Below are 17,459 nucleotides of genomic sequence, written 5' to 3'. Positions count from 1 at the left end.
ATATACCCACAAAAAAGTAATGATAAAATGTAAACAGCCGTGGTTCATCGTCTGATTTATAAACCCACAAAAAAGTAATGATAAAATGTAAATAGCCATGGTTCATAGTTTGATTTATAAACCCACAAAAATGTAATGATAAAATGTAAACAGCCATGGTTCATAGTCTGATTTATATACCCACAAAAAAGTAATGATAAAATGTAAACAGCCGTGGTTCATAGTTTGATTTATATACCCACAAAAAAAGTAATGATAAAATGTAAACAGCCATGGTTCATAGTCTGATTTATATACCCACAAAAAAGTAATGATAAAATGTAAACAGCCGTGGTTCATAGTCTGATTTATATACCCACAAAAAAGTAATGATAAAATGTAAACAGCCGTGGTTCATAGTTTGATTTATATACCCACAAAAAAGTAATGATAAAATGTAAACAGCCATGGTTCATGTATTTTATGTAGTTTTCAATGAAAACATTTTCAACAAGAAAAATGAGATCTATAGTTTCCTTGGTATTGCGGCTCATCTTATATATATATATATATATATATGTATAAACCAAATACCGAGTGTCCATTAAGTCTGGAGATTTATGTGAAAAATGTGTTCTTTTTATAAACTATAGTCAAAATTACGGATAAATGAATACGCATTCAGTTCATTCATGTTCAATACATTAAAGAACAGCTGGTGTGATTTCCGCACGTTTGAGTGTAACAGGAGCTTTCACGTGATAGTTGCTTTATGTATTTTCCAACCTCTCTGCATCCTTTTTTTTGTCTATTACTTATCAAAACAGTAACGACACGTTCGTTTATAGTTACTGCTGTGATTCAAAACAGTGTCCCGCCTGAAACAAACAAGAGACGATAAATATGAAAATTTATCAACGTGTTCAAAGTTAATGGACCCTCGTGAAGTTTTACCAGAATGCAGCTATGTGGGAGAATACGATATCATGGAAACTAATTTAAAAAGAAGTCTCTTTACTTAGTTTTGATCATGTTAAATAATAGATGCAAGCTTGCTCTCTTTGTATTTCGTTTTCATAAAATGATTCAATTAATGTTTTTATTCTGTCACATTACAGTTTTGTGTTTGAGCAGTAACATAGGTATGTAATTTAAAGTTTTAATATGTATTATTGCAGCATTAATTATTATATAGTTTTGTAAAAGAAATACCAATAAGTATTTTCAAATTTAGAGTCAATGAAAACTGGCTGCAACGAAAATAGAAAACAAATCTAAAAATAGATAAGGAACGTTTTATTAACAGAATCACATCCTGATTTTGAATTCTGAAATTTGTGTCAGATTATTCATCTCATTAACAACTTTGCTCATAATCCTTTATCCACTGTTACAGAAAAATATAATTTCTACCGTATGTCTCCGTATTTCCAAAACATTTGTACTAGTGTTGTCGTATTTTTAACTGCCTCTATGACTGCATTATTAACAGAGTGTGATTTGAAGTTAATAAAATTGGCATACAAAGATATTTTTACCCGAATGTTTTTGTTAATCTTTTATATAGTAATACAGTGAATATGACAGAGGAAGGAATGTGGTGATTCGGTGTTAGTAAATACATACTCTCAGCTAATTCGTGAACATGCAAACAACGCACAACTTTAAAAAACCTAAAATTACATTCAAGTCTTAGAATAAAAACATTCAAAATTCGTATTCAGTTCCTCTTGAATAAACAGAAAACATGTTTAAAAGCTTTCATACATAAAACACTACAACTTCAAAACAGGCTCCTTCAATAAACATCTTTACTGGATAACGCCCCCAGTGGTTCAGCGGTATTTCTGCAGACTTACAACGCTAAAAAACCGGGTTTCGATGGATTAGAACCCGCGACCCTCGGATTAGGAGGCGAGTGCTTTAACCATGTGGCCATGCCGAGCCGGTAAAGTCGGGATATATTTATCGTTTACATAGTCACAATTGTTTAACTTGTTAACTGATAAGGTTGATATCGCAACAAAAACGTGTTAAAATAACCTAATTCTTTCAGCGAAACCATCCATGATAATGCATGCACTTCTATGTAACTTGTAATTTATTTCGTTAGATCTAGATTTATTTAGGATCAAAATTGTTGGCGGTTTTATTTTGGCACGTCATTCGTTGTTCGTCAATACAGCATTAAGTTATAGATTATCATTTTTTTCATGTGACTCGTAACTTAGTGATTGTGATGTACTAGGATTTTGTAGTATATTTTACGGGCATAGCACTACTGTACTGTACATTTTTGTATTCCTTTTAACCATGGTTAAAATCCAATGGGGCTCTTAACTTTACGTCTTGTAGAAACATCTGTTACTTTTAAAGCTATTAAAATAAGTATGTTTGTTTTGTTTTGTTTTTTGGAATTTCGCACAAAGCTACTAGAGGGCTATCTGTGCTAGCCGTCCCTAATTTAGCAGTGTAAGACTAGAGGGAAGGCAGCTAGTCATCACCACCCACCGCCAACTCTTGGGCTACTCTTTTACCAACGAATAGTGGGATTGACCGTCACTTTATACGCCCCCACGGCTGGGAGGGCGAGCATGTTTAGCGCGAACCCGCGACCCTCGGATTACGAGTCGCACGCCTTACGCGCAATCCGAGGGTCACGGGTTCGCGCCCGCGTCGCGCTAAACATGCTCGCCCTCCCAGCCGTGGGGGCGTATAATGTGACGGTTAGAATAAGATGTACGTTAATAGCAAGAATGATAAGACTTATACCTGCGTCCAGTTAGTTGTATGATATAAGCGGATATTTGACACGGACACTTGATAATGATACTAAGGGCAATTTAATGAAAACTCGTCAGAAAAACGCTTCACTTTTCTGTGAATCGCCATCGTGACAGAAGCAAAAAAAAAAAAAGGGGGGGATATGTAAGCATTCTTGTCAGTTTGATTGGCTTGAAAGGTTTGGTTTCCTCTCATACTCGGTTGAAATGGACGGTTTGTTTTATCTGTGATGCATCTTTTTCCCTGTCGTATTCGATGTAAATGAACCGAGAAAACACCTTAAGTGACATTAGTAAATATTCCACGCTAGACTATCACAAGCAATCCAGGGCCTTATGGGTATTAACACATTTGTTAATACCCATGCCAGCCGTTCTGAGATACATTTTTTTATTTCAAGTGGGTTTCACGTTATCGAGAATCCAGTGCCTCATTGAATGGTTTTAATTACAATCTTAATAACCTGAAGATACGTGTTGATTTAATGCTCTCAAAAGAAACAGAACTTTGTCACAAGAAACCGAAGATTTCTTTGCTCTGTTGTTAAGAACACTGAATTTTGTGGTGGAAAAGGCCTAGCTCTTGGAGAGCACCGTGATTCACTTTCTCCTCCGCGGACATCCTGTACCTCAACCCATACTCCATGTCACAACATGGATTGATAAACAGGGGAGTCTTGAAGCTCTTTTGAAATTTATAATCAATGCTGGGGATAGTCTTGTGACAACATTTATAAAATTCCAAACGATACCTTGTATCGCATTAAAGGTTTTTGTAACAACATACAGTCGCTCAATCACAAGCAACTGGCCCAGTTTTTGCTATCTAAGCGGATAAAGTGACAGTTGTAATTGGGAGGATTTAGGATTCGTGTTGAGTTATCTTAAAGACGACAGGTTCGTCGAAATGCTAACAAAATTTATATATTGCGAATCTACAACAGGAGTTACACTTTGTTCCAAGATAGTGCAATCCTGACAAACATGCAGTTTAGGCACAAAACCTGATGATGCATAAAAGTATGACGAAACTTGTAATATGAGCAGAAAACCAAAGGACTGTGCTGTTCGCTTACAGGAGCTGTCTCTTCAAGCAATATACACCCACTACTCCAGTCAAGTTCTGAACTTGGCCTTGTCCAGGTCTTGCTCACATGGAGAAGTTCACGACGTGCTCTAAACACTAAAATATGTTGGGTTATTTTTAAGTATTTACAAAAGTACTCTACTGAGCTTGAATATACCATCATGAAAATCAATGAAGAGTCTTCTGTTGAGATTAAACTCAAAATTTTAAAATACTATGTGTGGTAAGATGGTTCAAGCAATATACATCTGTAAAAGGGTTTCACATTCTGTATGAAGCATTGTTTACTTGTCTTAAGGGTATTGCTTCGAAGCGACTGCGATCAGTTTGTGAGAACAAAACTTTCACAGAAACAAATGTTTTTTACAGTCAAATAACTACCACTTCATTCGTTGTTTATTTTCAGTTTGCCTTATTCTTATTTAAGTTCACTAAGTCGTTGAGAATTTTGCTTCAAGGAAGCACTGAGGATGTTGTCACTGTTGTAAAAGAGATTAACTTAATGAAAGACTAGCTCAAGGAGAATGATCGTAATTGATATAGAAGTTTCATAGTTTATTTTATGGGGTAGGAAAATGGCTGAAGTGGCAGCACTGGATGGAATTTCTTTGCCAAGGAGGTGTAAAAGGCAGACACTATGGAACTATGTATAAACAGAATCTGCAGAAGAGTACTGGTGATGGGCTGTTATTGTTCTGTTTCTGGACAGTCTGATTTCAAAACTCTCAACCAGATTCAGCCAAGTATCAATCCAGGCTATGTGCGGACTTTGTCCACTATCTGCAAAGATCGTCCAATTAAGTGAAGAAAGGCAGACTGAGTTGAAACGATATTATACAAAATAAACTCCAACTACATTATCATTCATTCAAGAGGTACGTCTTTGGAAATATTTTTTGGGCATAGAATTAGAAAAACGTTTTACGATAAGATCAATTCTCTCCTCCATGAATGACGAACTCTTTCCGAATATTGCTACCAATCTGCAGCTCAAGTTTCTCCAACGAGCCGCAAATATGGAATAAAATGAAAGAGGATTGTCTTCTTATTGCTTAATATTCATAAAGATATTTCACTAGATGTTGATAAAATTGTTGATATCTTTGCTACTCGGCACCCATGAATGATGCTGTTTGTGAACCCATTACAAGAATAAAATACTCAGTATAAACTACTCTTTAACAGATTTTTCATGACAAATAAATTTCCTTAGGCCAAACGTTAAAACAATAATAAATAATGTACAATAGAAGAAAATATTAAATGTACAGGCATACATAATTTGATAAAAGAGATATCATGTTCCCAGAAACGAGGTTTTATATTTTTCTTGTTTTTTTTAGAGCAAAACCAAATTTAGCACAAATAAAACGTTCAATTATTGGAATAAGTACATTAGATACACAAATATCTAGTGAAAATAATATATATATACAAATATATATATATATATATAATACTTTGTTATAACCAAAAATAAGCGGAAACAAATATACATTAAAATAAAACTGAAAACGCTGCATTAATGTCAAGGATCCCAGAGTACAAGTTATAATGTGAGATATAAAATATACCCTAGGTTTTGGAGGTGACTGCGGAAGTAGGACCCACATTGCGGTGGGGATACACTGTCTATCAGTCTTAACCTCCATTCGTCAGTCTCACATAAAGAAATAAAATAAAATATGAAAGTTTAATACAGACTTGAGAGTTAATAGTCTTTCATCACATGAAATATTACTCTACTCTGTTAAAATAACTCTGTAAATGTAGTTCTCTCTCTACTGTAGGTGTCAATAAAGACATTTATTTGAAGTTTGATGTATGTTGATTTTCAGTAGAGCGGAATTTGTTATTAAAAAATTCGCAGTTTTAGTTTTCTAGAGAATTCATGAAGGCCAGAAAGAAGTTCGGACTCTTTAACATAGCTATTATTTAGACAAAAGTGAGCCTGTTACTGGGAAGACAAAGTTTTGGTTTAGAGAGAGATATAACCGAAATATTAACACACTAGATATATGTGGGAAGCGTTCAACGTTACATGTACGATTTATGAGGTCACTGCTATTTTTAACAGATTTATTAATTTGAGAAGGGTTACGTGTATCAGAGAATGAAGTGGTTTAAACGTTTTTTTTAAGACTTTATTGTGAGATAAAGATATTGTGATAGTTTCTGGTAGAGTGCTTGGTGCTATATTAGTTTCTTTATAATACAGAAAGGTATTCGAAAGAATGTTGTTAGAAGCGCTTTTTTGAGCTGTTGTTATTGGTGGGAGGATGAATTTTGTTATTCTTTTTAAAAAGACAACGTATCAGTTTTCTTTTTAATTTTTGTGTAATTTTTTTCTTCCGGCGAAGGATTGTACAAGTGCTAATAGTGAGAACGTTCTTTATTTAGGATCTCGACATAATTTTGGCAGAAGATTTTAGTGATATTCATGAGTTCTAATTAGGTGTTTTCAAGAATCTGTTGCCACTTGTCGCAGAAATTCTGATCATATGCTCCTGTTGTTACTGGTACTTTTAATGCAAAGGATTTAGGTACATTACAGTTTTATAAGTCATAAGCTAGCGACTTTGCATATTGACAGTGTCTTGTGCGTTTGTCAGTGAGTTTACCAAGTTTTTTTTAAATAATTGTTTTCTGCTGTAGTTGAGCTGTGGAGCTAATGGAGTGGAAGGGGTTCTGCGTAAAGAAGACCAAACAATAGAAGCATAAGATGAATGAATTCTATTTGTGGAATGTAATGTTTGGGGAAAAGTATGCTTTGTGCTCAGTCTCCTAGAATATAAGTTAGCAACAAACGATTATCCAAAGGCTAGACTTCCAGTCTGCAATCCTTGAAGAGCACAGAGCTTTTGTCACTGAAAACAAGACTGACTATTCTGAAAGAGCATTGTGACCCTTATTTGACTAGCTAATGAGCAGAGGTTTGCTGAGAGATATCTAAACGATATCAGGTAATACTGCACAGTTAAAAAAGCAATACTAGTTATGTTATGCCTAGAAAAATAAAATATAGTACAGTTGAAAATGGTGGCTACGAGTTTGAAAACTCAGCTGAAAAGGTTTTGTTCTCTTACATTTCAAGCTATCATACAATTTTATAGGGTTGAATGCTCATCCAATATTTCACAAAAGTTGCTTATTCCATCTAGCCACGTAGTTAGCAAAATGTCTGAGGAACAAACCTCAAAATACCACTAAAATTATAAAGCGTATTTGTATAATTCCTATACATGCAGCAGGCCCGGCATGGTCAAGCGTGTTAAGGCGTTCGACTCGTAATCCGAGGGTCGCGGGTTCGAATGCCGGTCGCACCAAACATGTTCGCTCTTTCAGCCGCGGGGGCGTTAGAATGTGACGGTCAATCCCACTATTCGTTGGTAAAAGAGAATCCTAAGATTTGGCGGTGGATGGTGATGACTAGTTACCTTTCTTCCAGTCTTACACTGCTAAATTAAAGACGACTAGCAGAGATGGTTCCCGTGTAACTTTCCGCGAAATTTAAAAAACAAAAATACATATGCAGCAGGGAACCGTGCTCTTTCTGAGTAAAAAATATAATGCACCTGGGTATAGATCTATGTGGGGAAATTCCTCTTCTTCTTTAGGTTTTATTTGTATCTATTTTTCCATGACGCCAACGTAAACATGACTGGTGAATGAATATATAATATCCTCACGGTTTGGTCGCTGGTGTTGTTGAATGTTGGTAAGTATGTTTACTAAGAAACATTGTAATTATCCCGTGTTAGTCCGAGTGTGGAGATATATACTGTATTTACAGCACGAGTATTAATCATACATAGAATCGCTTTAGCTGGAAAATTCTTAATTTGACTTACCTTTATTAGCACGTATTTATTTTGGCAACTCATTAAGTTACTGCAGCTATAAAAATCTAATAGAGGTATCTCCTGTAAATTATGAAAATCGGGTAAACCACAGGCAGTCCTTCTGATGTTAAAATTATATATGAATATGTGTAGCTTAAGTTACATGTATATGGCAATATACGTGTATCATGCTTTGTGTGTGTCATACCATGCCTTAAAGTACAGTGTTTTTGTCATTGTAATTTAATTGTTTAAAAGTGTTGGCAAGATTTCTTTTATCTGTGTAGGGAAGGACATCATACAAGTGATTTTTCACCCCTCTCTTTCTCATTGGAGTTATTTTAACAATAAGATAATGTAAAAAAAACAACAACTTATATTATGTATTCAATAGCCAACAGGAAGTATGTCAGCATGTTGGTCAAGTGTAGGTACCATGTGAGATCTGGGATGTGTAATCAATAGCCAACAGGGAGTATGTCAGCATGTTGGTCAAGTGTAGGTACCATGTGAGACCTGGAATGTGTAATCAATAGCCAACAGGGAGTATGTCAGCATGTTGGTCAAGTGTAGGTACCATGTTAGACCTGGGATGTGTAATCAATCGCCAACAGGGAGTATGTCAGTATGTTGGTCAAGTGTAGGTACCATGTGAGACCTGGTATGTTCACAGGTGCTTAGGAGACTTTCCTGGAGTAATAATGCCTTTATTTACGAAGTCTGTAAAATAACATTTCAACGATAATAATGCTTTAGCACGCAGTTTCTAGACTTTTAGGATAAAGTAGATTTCGATAACAATTATTTATTTAAAGTATTCAACTCCACACGACTACTATCACAGTTACTGACCTATCACAAATAAAACTGCTTAACTGGTTACACTCCTTAGTTTAGTTATATAACACCAGATTCTTGAATATTCTGAGTATCTTGCATTTTAATTTTAGTTAAAGCACTCAAAGTTTTGAGTAGTCTACCTTATTTACCATAAAGAAGATCAAGTTATTTTTGAAGACTTTATTTTAGCAACTTCATTACATATTTATATTCTGGGGAAACCCCTAAATTTAACAGTTGACGTTGATAGGCCAAAGTTGGACGACTTTCTATTGAAAGAGGCCTCTCACGTCCAAACTTCATTACTTTTAACTGCCATAGAACTCTAAAATCAACCTATTTAACCAATAACAGTTTTTTAATCACCCGTAAAAGTAGTTCCCAAACCAAACCTACTTGAAATACAGCCTCTAGACTTCACACTATCAATTTTGGTCTCTCTCCAACGAAATGGAATGTTGAAGAAGCCAAAATATATCATTAATTGACCGGTCAAAGAATGTTCCTAAATCAAGAATCGTTAAAATCGAATTTCTGTTTACAGCTAGTAGGATCAAAACTATAAAAAAAAATTCCCTGTTCTGAAAACGTCAAACCGCCTACGAAACCCATAGAAAGCACTCACCAACAGATTACTTGTATTGTAACTAATGTTAAAGTCTCGTCTTCAACTCTGCTACCTTCATGACCGTCAGCAGAGAACACAAACATCAATAACAACTTTGATCCCAGCTTACTACAACTCCCAGCTACTTACTTCCATAAACCTTTACTTTTATGTACAAGTAATGAAGTGCACAGAAATCGGAGTAATGTGTCGATGTGAGGAAGATAAAAGAAGGGTTGAGACTAAGGTAACCAGTCTGAGATGGTATGTGAACTTCACCACGTCTGTTCAGAATTCACCAAGACCAGACAAAGATTTAAGATATAATCAAAATAGTAACTTTAACAAACGATAAAACTTGCTATCAGAGAATTAGTAACATCCAGCCCCAGGTGAGTCTACTGCTACATGTTATTACATGTTTTCTTATTATCTTAAAAGTCATGGATTTAAAACTGAAGGTGTTTTGCTGAGTACTTATTATATATGATTAAAATGTTTTTTTTTTATTATTCTAAAATTACAATGTAAAATTAAAGTGTTTTACAGAAAGTTTTATATACTACTTAAAATATATTTCCTCGTAATTCCTAAACTACAAGTAAAACCAACAGTGTTTTACAGAATGTTTTATATAATACTTAAAATATATTTCCGCGTAATTCTAAAACTACAAGTAAATCCAAAAGTCTTTTACTTAAAACTTTTGTGTTGTACATTTCAAAATATGTTATTTTAAAAGTGTAATATCAAAATAAAGAGGTTTAATTTACAGTTTTTTATAGATTGTTAGAAATGTGATTTGTTTTGATTTTAAAAATGTAAAATTTAGAACTAAAATTTATCTTACATACAAATGTGTTACTATAAAGTATAAACTTGGTTGTAATAAATGGCTTGGACGGCCTGAATGTAAGGATGGAGGATAAATGTGGTATATAAAACATACTAAACGTTGCTAGGGTCTTAAATGGAATGATGGCTAGAGGGGTCTATTCGACTTTGACAGGGGACCGGTTCGAATTCTCAGTTTATTTTCTAATATGTTCGAGAGTATCTCCTAATAAGTAGCTCATTTTGTGATATATTTTAGAGCATCCCATAACAACTAGCTTATTTTGTGATATGTTGTAGAGTATCTTATAATAATTAGCTTATTTTGGGATGTCTTTGTGAGTATCTTACAATAAGTGATATGTTTTAGTGTATTTTCCTTATTTTCTATCTTATAATTAGCTTATTTTGTTATATGTTTGAGAGTATCTTCTTATATTTATGTAGAGTATTATAATAAATAGCCTATTTTGTTATATTTTTCACAGTATCTCATATTAATTAATTTATTTTGTGATATGTTGAAGGTATGTAATAATAAGTAGCTTATTTTGTTATATGTTTGCAGTTTCTTTTAATAAGTATCCTATTTCGTGATATGTTTTACTATCTTATAATAATTAACTTATTTTGTGATGTTTGAGAGTATCTTATAATTATTAGCTTATTTTTGATATGTTTGATAGCATCTTATAATAAGTAATTTATTTGGTGATTTTTATAACAGTCTCTTAAAATAAATAGGTTAATTTGTGTTATGTTTGAGAGTATCTTATAATAATTAGTCTATTTTGTGATGCATTTGACAGTATCTTATAATAATAAGCTTTTTTGTGATGTATTTGAGATTATCCTATAATAAGTAACTTATTTTCTGATATGTTTGAGAGTATCCTATATCAATATCCTATTCATTAGATTATTTTATCATAGGTATGAGGCATCTTATAATAAATACCTTGTTTTGTGATTTTTCAAAGTATCATATAATAAGTTGCTTATTCTGTGATACATATGAGAGTACCTTATAATAACTAGCTTATTTTGTGATATGTTTGAGTGTATCTTATGTTCTTTATCTTCTTTTGTGATATGTTTGAGAGTATTTCCTAATAAGTAGCTTATTTTGTGGTAAGTCTGACAGTATCTTATAAGAAGTAGCATATTTTGTGATATATTACAGAGCATCTTGTAATAAGTAGCTTATTTTGTGATATCTTTGAGAGTATATCATAATGATTATACTATTTTGTGACGTGTTTAAGATAATCTCCTAATAAATAGCTAGCTTATTTTGTGATATGTTTAAGAGTATCTTCTAATAATTAGCTTATTTTCTGTTATTTTTAGAGTATCTTCTGGAAAATACCATATTTCATGATATGTTAGGAAGTATCTTATAATAAGTACTCTATTTAGTGATATGTCTGGCAGTATCCTATGATATTGGCTTAATTTTTAATATGTTTAACAGTATCTTCAAATAATTAGCTTATTTGGTAATGTGTTGCAGAGTATCTTATAATAATTATTTTATGTTATGATATGTTTAGGAGTATCTTATGATGAATAACTTGTTTTATTATACGTTTGAGAGTATATTATAATAAGTATCTTATTTTGTGATATGTTTGACAGCATCTTATGAAAATTAGAAATATTTAGATATGTTTCAGAGAATATTCTAACATGTAACTTATATTTTGATATGTGGGAGAGTATCTTATTATAGTAAGTTATTTTTTGTTATGTTTAAACGTATTTTCCATTAAGTACCATATTTCGTAATATGTTAGAAAGTATCTTACTATAAGTACCGTACTTCGTGATATGTTTGAGAGTATCATATAACAGTTAGTTTATTTACTGATGTGTCTGTGATACCTTCTAATAAGTAGCTTATTTTTGATATGTTTGAGAGAAGCTTCTAATAATTTGCTTATTTTGTGATATCTTTAAGAATATCTTCTAATAAGTAGTTTTTTGTGATACCTTTAAGAATATCTTTTAATAAGTAGCTTATTTTGTGATAAGTTTGACAGTATGTTATAATAATTAGCTTATTTTGTGTTATTTTTAGAGTATCTTTAAGAAAGTACCATATTTCATGATATGTTAGAAACTATCTTGTAATAAGTACTCTATTTAGTGATGTGTTTGAGAGTATCCTATAATAATTAGCTTATTTTGTGATATGTTTGATAGTATCTTCTAATAATTAGCTTATCTTGTTGTGTGTTTGAGAGTATCTTTTAATAATTAGCTCATTTTGTGATATGATTAAAAGTATCTTCTAATAAGTATTATATTTCGTGATAAGATTCAAAGTATCTTATAATAAGTGTCTTATTTTGTGATATGTTTTAGATTGTCTTATAATAATTACTTTATCTTGTTATGTGTTTGAGAGTATCTCCTAATAAGTAAATTATTTTGTTATATGTTTGAGAGTATATTTTAATAAGTAGCTTATTTTGTGATATGTTTTAGATTGTCATATAATAATTACTTTATCTTGTTATGTGTTTGAGAGTATTGAATAAGTAAATTATTTTGTTATATGTTTGAGAATATCTTGTAATAAGTAGCGTATTTTGTGATAGTTTTGACAATATCTTATAATAATTAGCTTATATTTTTTAGAGTTATAAGAAGTAGATTTTTGTGAGTATCTTATAATAAATAGCCCATTTTGTGATACGTTTGAAAGAATCTTAGAATAAGTAGCCTATTTTCTGATATGTTTGAGAGTATTTCCAAATAAGTAGCTCATTTTGTGATATGTTTTAGAGTATCTCCTGATAAGTAGCTTATTTTTTATGTTTTAGACTATCTTATATACGTAAATTATTTTGTGATAGGTTAAAGAGTATCTTATTGTAATTAGCTTATTTTGTAATATGGTTGGGAATATCTTCTAATTAGGGGCCTATTTTGTGATATGCTTGACAATATCTTGTGATAAGTAGCTTATTTTGTGATATGTTTCAGATTATTTTCTAACAATTAGCTTATTTTATGATATGTTTTAAAGTATCTTATAATAATTGGCTTATTTTGTAATATGTTTGAAAATATCTTATAATAATTAGTTTATTTTGTGATGTGTTTGAAAGTACCATATAATAAGTAGTTTATTTTGTGATATGTTTAAGACTATCTTCTAATAAGTAGCTTATTTTCTCGTATGTTTGGGAGTATATGATAATAAGTAGCTTATTTTCTGATATATTTTAGAGTATCTGATAATAAGTAGCTTATTTTTGATATATGTTTAGAGTATCTGATAATAAGTAGCTTATTTTGTTATGTGTTTGAGAGTATTTCCTAACATTTGAAAGATAAGATACTTTCCCCATCAATGTGTGAATCTAAAAGCATAAAAACTGGCTTGATATACGTGTCTTCCATTATGTACAGTTTAGAGTTTGTTAAATAGCCTTCCCCACAACAATAAAAAAAAAAAAAAAGTGTTCTAACACCGCTGTGCAAACCTAGCTATTTATGACAATTGTTTTCGAAATATGTTTTCTCATCACTGCGATATTTCGTCTCAACATACGTTTACTATATTTGCTCATGTTATGAAAATGTAAGAAATGTTCAACTATGATAATTTCCTAAAAGCTAGTCCAAACGACATTGTTGTTAAGTGCTATTTATCATTTTCAAATCAAGAAATAAAAATGACGTCAGATAATAGTTTTTGCCGAATTATCTTAGTGATATTTTCTAATCATTTTCAGTTTACTGTGGCATCTCTTAATCGTAACCCTAAACTAAATCTTCGAATTTTAACTATTTAACAATAAAGGAAACTCCAAAACATAATGAAACATGTTTACTCTTTTATTGGCACTCTCACGTTTACAAACATATCATGAATTAAAGTACTGTATTGATCAAACACTATTTAGATCGAATTGAAATAATACCGCAAGTTCAAACGCTAATGTCTTTTACAACACGTTTTCCTTCAATATTGTTTTTAAGTCTTAGCATTAGGTTATGTTTATCTTTAAAACTGTAATAACTAAATTTACTCTCTTGTTATTGTCTGATATAGGAAAACTAAATACATAAATCAAACAGATAAAAATGTAGCCTCTACTATTTTACATATCACACGGTGAAGGAAATCGTTAAATTTATTTATTTCCAGTTGCCTGTGTTTTTCTGATTAGGTATCATATAATCTGCTCGAGTAATACAGTTGTATTGCTGCGTCAGTATTACAACCACTCTTGCGTATCAATAAGGTTGACCAACAGTGACATAGATGACGCTCGCATCCTGTGAAAGTAGCATAAACATTTATGATACTACGAACTCTCTCTGAAGTTCAAACTCTCAGTTTATTTTAATTATTTCTTAATAAGTTCTGAAAAGCATTTGTAAAGATAACGGTCATACTTTTCTCCTAAAACTTATTTAAATTTGATATTTCTAGTTTAAATGCACTATTATTTCCATCATGCGTTAAAATCTTTCTTTTTCAAACTTAGGCAAAATGAGAGAACTCAAAATCACTTCGTAATAAATATTTTGTTGAATCTTTCGTTAGTTTGTGGACTCAATGAATGCATAAGTTCTAAAACTAAAGTAGTAAGATTGTTTATATTAGTAGCAAAATTTCATGGTTTGAAATTTATAAAGGTTCACGGAACTCTTTTCAGTAAAACCTACATTTTAAACAAACATTCACAGCGCAGGGTGTTCGTCATTCAACTGTGGTTTAATTTTATTACGTCGGAGTAGTGCCGTTATTATAAAAAATAAGGTTTCAACATTGTTATCTTTATACAGATTGCGTTAATAATATACTTTTGTTCTCATCATTATGATTTTTAAATTAACTAATCTTTAGTGCAGAAAACAAAAGCAAATTTATCTATGATTAATAATTTTCTGCATGCGTTTTCTTAAAGCTATGATAATATTGCATTGTTTCCTTTTAGAGATACTTTAAAACTTGCTCTAATGACTAACAGTACATTTGTGGGCTTGTAACTCTGAAGTAGCGCAGATAGCCAATTTTGTAGCCTCGCACTTAACAAACAAAATCTTTAAGTTATTCTACAATTACTTATTTATTATTATTACTATATTAAAAGTAACAAAATAGCGACTGAAACATGATTAATATGCATAAACATTTTAGCACCAATGCACAGCTTCGAGGTAACATTATACGAGTATCAGTTTTTAAGATAATAATAGCATTAATATTTTTATGATTAATAACAATTAATATTAATAACAATTAAAATTAATAACAATAATCAGAATGTTATGATCATCTAGTAACACGCTCCGCAGCTAAGGCGTCGCTAAGCATTCTATTCGACAGTGCCCCGAATCTCCATCAGTGTCTTGAAAACTGAGAACAGAAAACCCTGATCCATATCACACCAGAATACCGAATCTTTTAAGCGACGTTTCGTCTTCCCTTTGGTTCAGCGGTAAGTTTGAGGTCTTATAATGCCAAAAACTGAGTTTTCATACCTCTGGTAAGCTCAACACAGATAGCCCATGGTGTATCTTTATGCTGAATAAAATATAAACATACACACAAAGAAGGTAGCAATGTCAGAGAAAGAAAACAGTCATAACTTTCAGTTACTAATGTAAATTCATAACATGAGTGATATATATGATTGTCTTTTTAAATCTTAATACGATATAATAATAAGTTTTATTTAAAAATATAGACAAAACAACGTTTACATTACACGGTAAAATTTTAAAAATAAAATAAAAATGACTGTACATGTTTCGGTTACACTGACATCACCACGGGTGAAAAACCTACGCGAAAAGCAGGGTTTCATATGCGAATGGTCGGTCTCACTGTATTTCATCAGGGTGATATGAATATTGCATATATGAAACCAATATTTTCTTCCAAAATCCAGTACTATTGCCAGTTAACCCTTCATCTGTATTTAGCAAAAGGTTATTTAATTTACATTTACTACACAAAATAAGTTGTCTTAAAATTAAATACATTTTCTTTGAACACAGTAAAACTAGACTTTGAAACAGTGATGTTGACAAATGAGAATTAATATGTAAGGGATATTTTCCTAAAATAGAGTTGTTTTAATACATATAATTAAAATAATATAAAACAAATATAAATAACTATTGTAACAATCCACACATTCTGTCTTATAATCAGTGATGTCGAGAAAACCCACTTGTAGAGAAATATATATGCAAAAACGGCTCGTTTGGGTTGAGAAAATATTTTACATAGAAACGTTGTTCGCTCTTGGCCCGGCATGGCCTAGCACGTTAAGGCGTTTGACTCGTAATCCGAGTGTCGCGGGTTCTAATCCCGATCGAACCAAACTTGTTCGCCCTCCCAGCCGTGGGGGCGTTATAATGTTACGGTCAATCCCACTATTCGTTGGTAAAAGAGTAGCCCAAGAGTTGGCGGTGGGTGGTGATAACTAGCTGCCTTCCCTCTAGTCTTACACTACTAAATTAGGGACGGTTAGCACAGATAGCCCTTGAGTAGCTTTGTGCGAAATTCCAAAACAAAAAAAAATGTTCGCTCTTCTATGTACAATATTTTCTCAACCAAAACGATCCGTTTTTGCATATATAATTCTGTCTTATAGCCATAAATTGTTACTTTAAAATTATCCCTTTTTCATAAAATGAAATACAGACTTATGAAGATATGGGGTGTGAAGACTTGTAACGTTTATAACCAGGTTTCGATAACTGGTAAGCAGAGCATAGATGGTCCAATATACATGCAGTATCTATGTGATCAAGAACTCACGAACAAAGAAACAAACATAATGACTGGCTCAAGTAGTAGATAGCAAAAATTGGCAAGTATCATATAAGAAGCATGGTTATGTGTTGTTTATTAAAGGAAGAACATTTGTCATGGTGAAATATTGTAATAAAACAGAACAGAGCATATGAGCTGGAAGTATGTGAAAGATGAGGACGAAGACTTTACACAGAATAAAGAGTGGGACGTTGAGTTGGAACTCATGAAGAAATGAGAACTACAGAGAGCAGAAGACTGAATCACTATAAGTGTTATCGATTAGTGTATACCACTTCAGCTCCTATAGTGCAACGTATAATAACTTTAGTTGCCTTTAATTGTAAAGTAGGCATTATTTTTTTGTCGCAGTGGTCAATATAATAGTATAAAATATATAAATCATAAGTTTTATAAAACTTTCATGATGCTGGAAAAGCACGTTGGTTCAAGAAATACATTTATATAAAATGGTAAAAACCGTGTAAGCCAAGCGCTTTCAAAAGAGAGACTTCTCTTCAAGACCACACTGAAATTCTGAAGGATTCGGGGTATAAACGGTCTGTTGATAACTAAATTGTATTTCTAGAGAACTGTTTATAAGTTATAGTACAACTGTTACTATTACTATTAATAGAGACACATTAACACTATAGTAGTTACTGTTAATAAGTTAATCGATTTTGCACTTATAGACAAC

This window comes from Tachypleus tridentatus, chromosome 12 (assembly GCF_004210375.1).
Source record: "Tachypleus tridentatus isolate NWPU-2018 chromosome 12, ASM421037v1, whole genome shotgun sequence".
Lineage (NCBI taxonomy): Eukaryota > Metazoa > Arthropoda > Merostomata > Xiphosura > Limulidae > Tachypleus > Tachypleus tridentatus.
The sequence above is the reverse complement of the archived record's forward strand: the minus strand, read 5'-3'. Positions refer to the sequence as shown.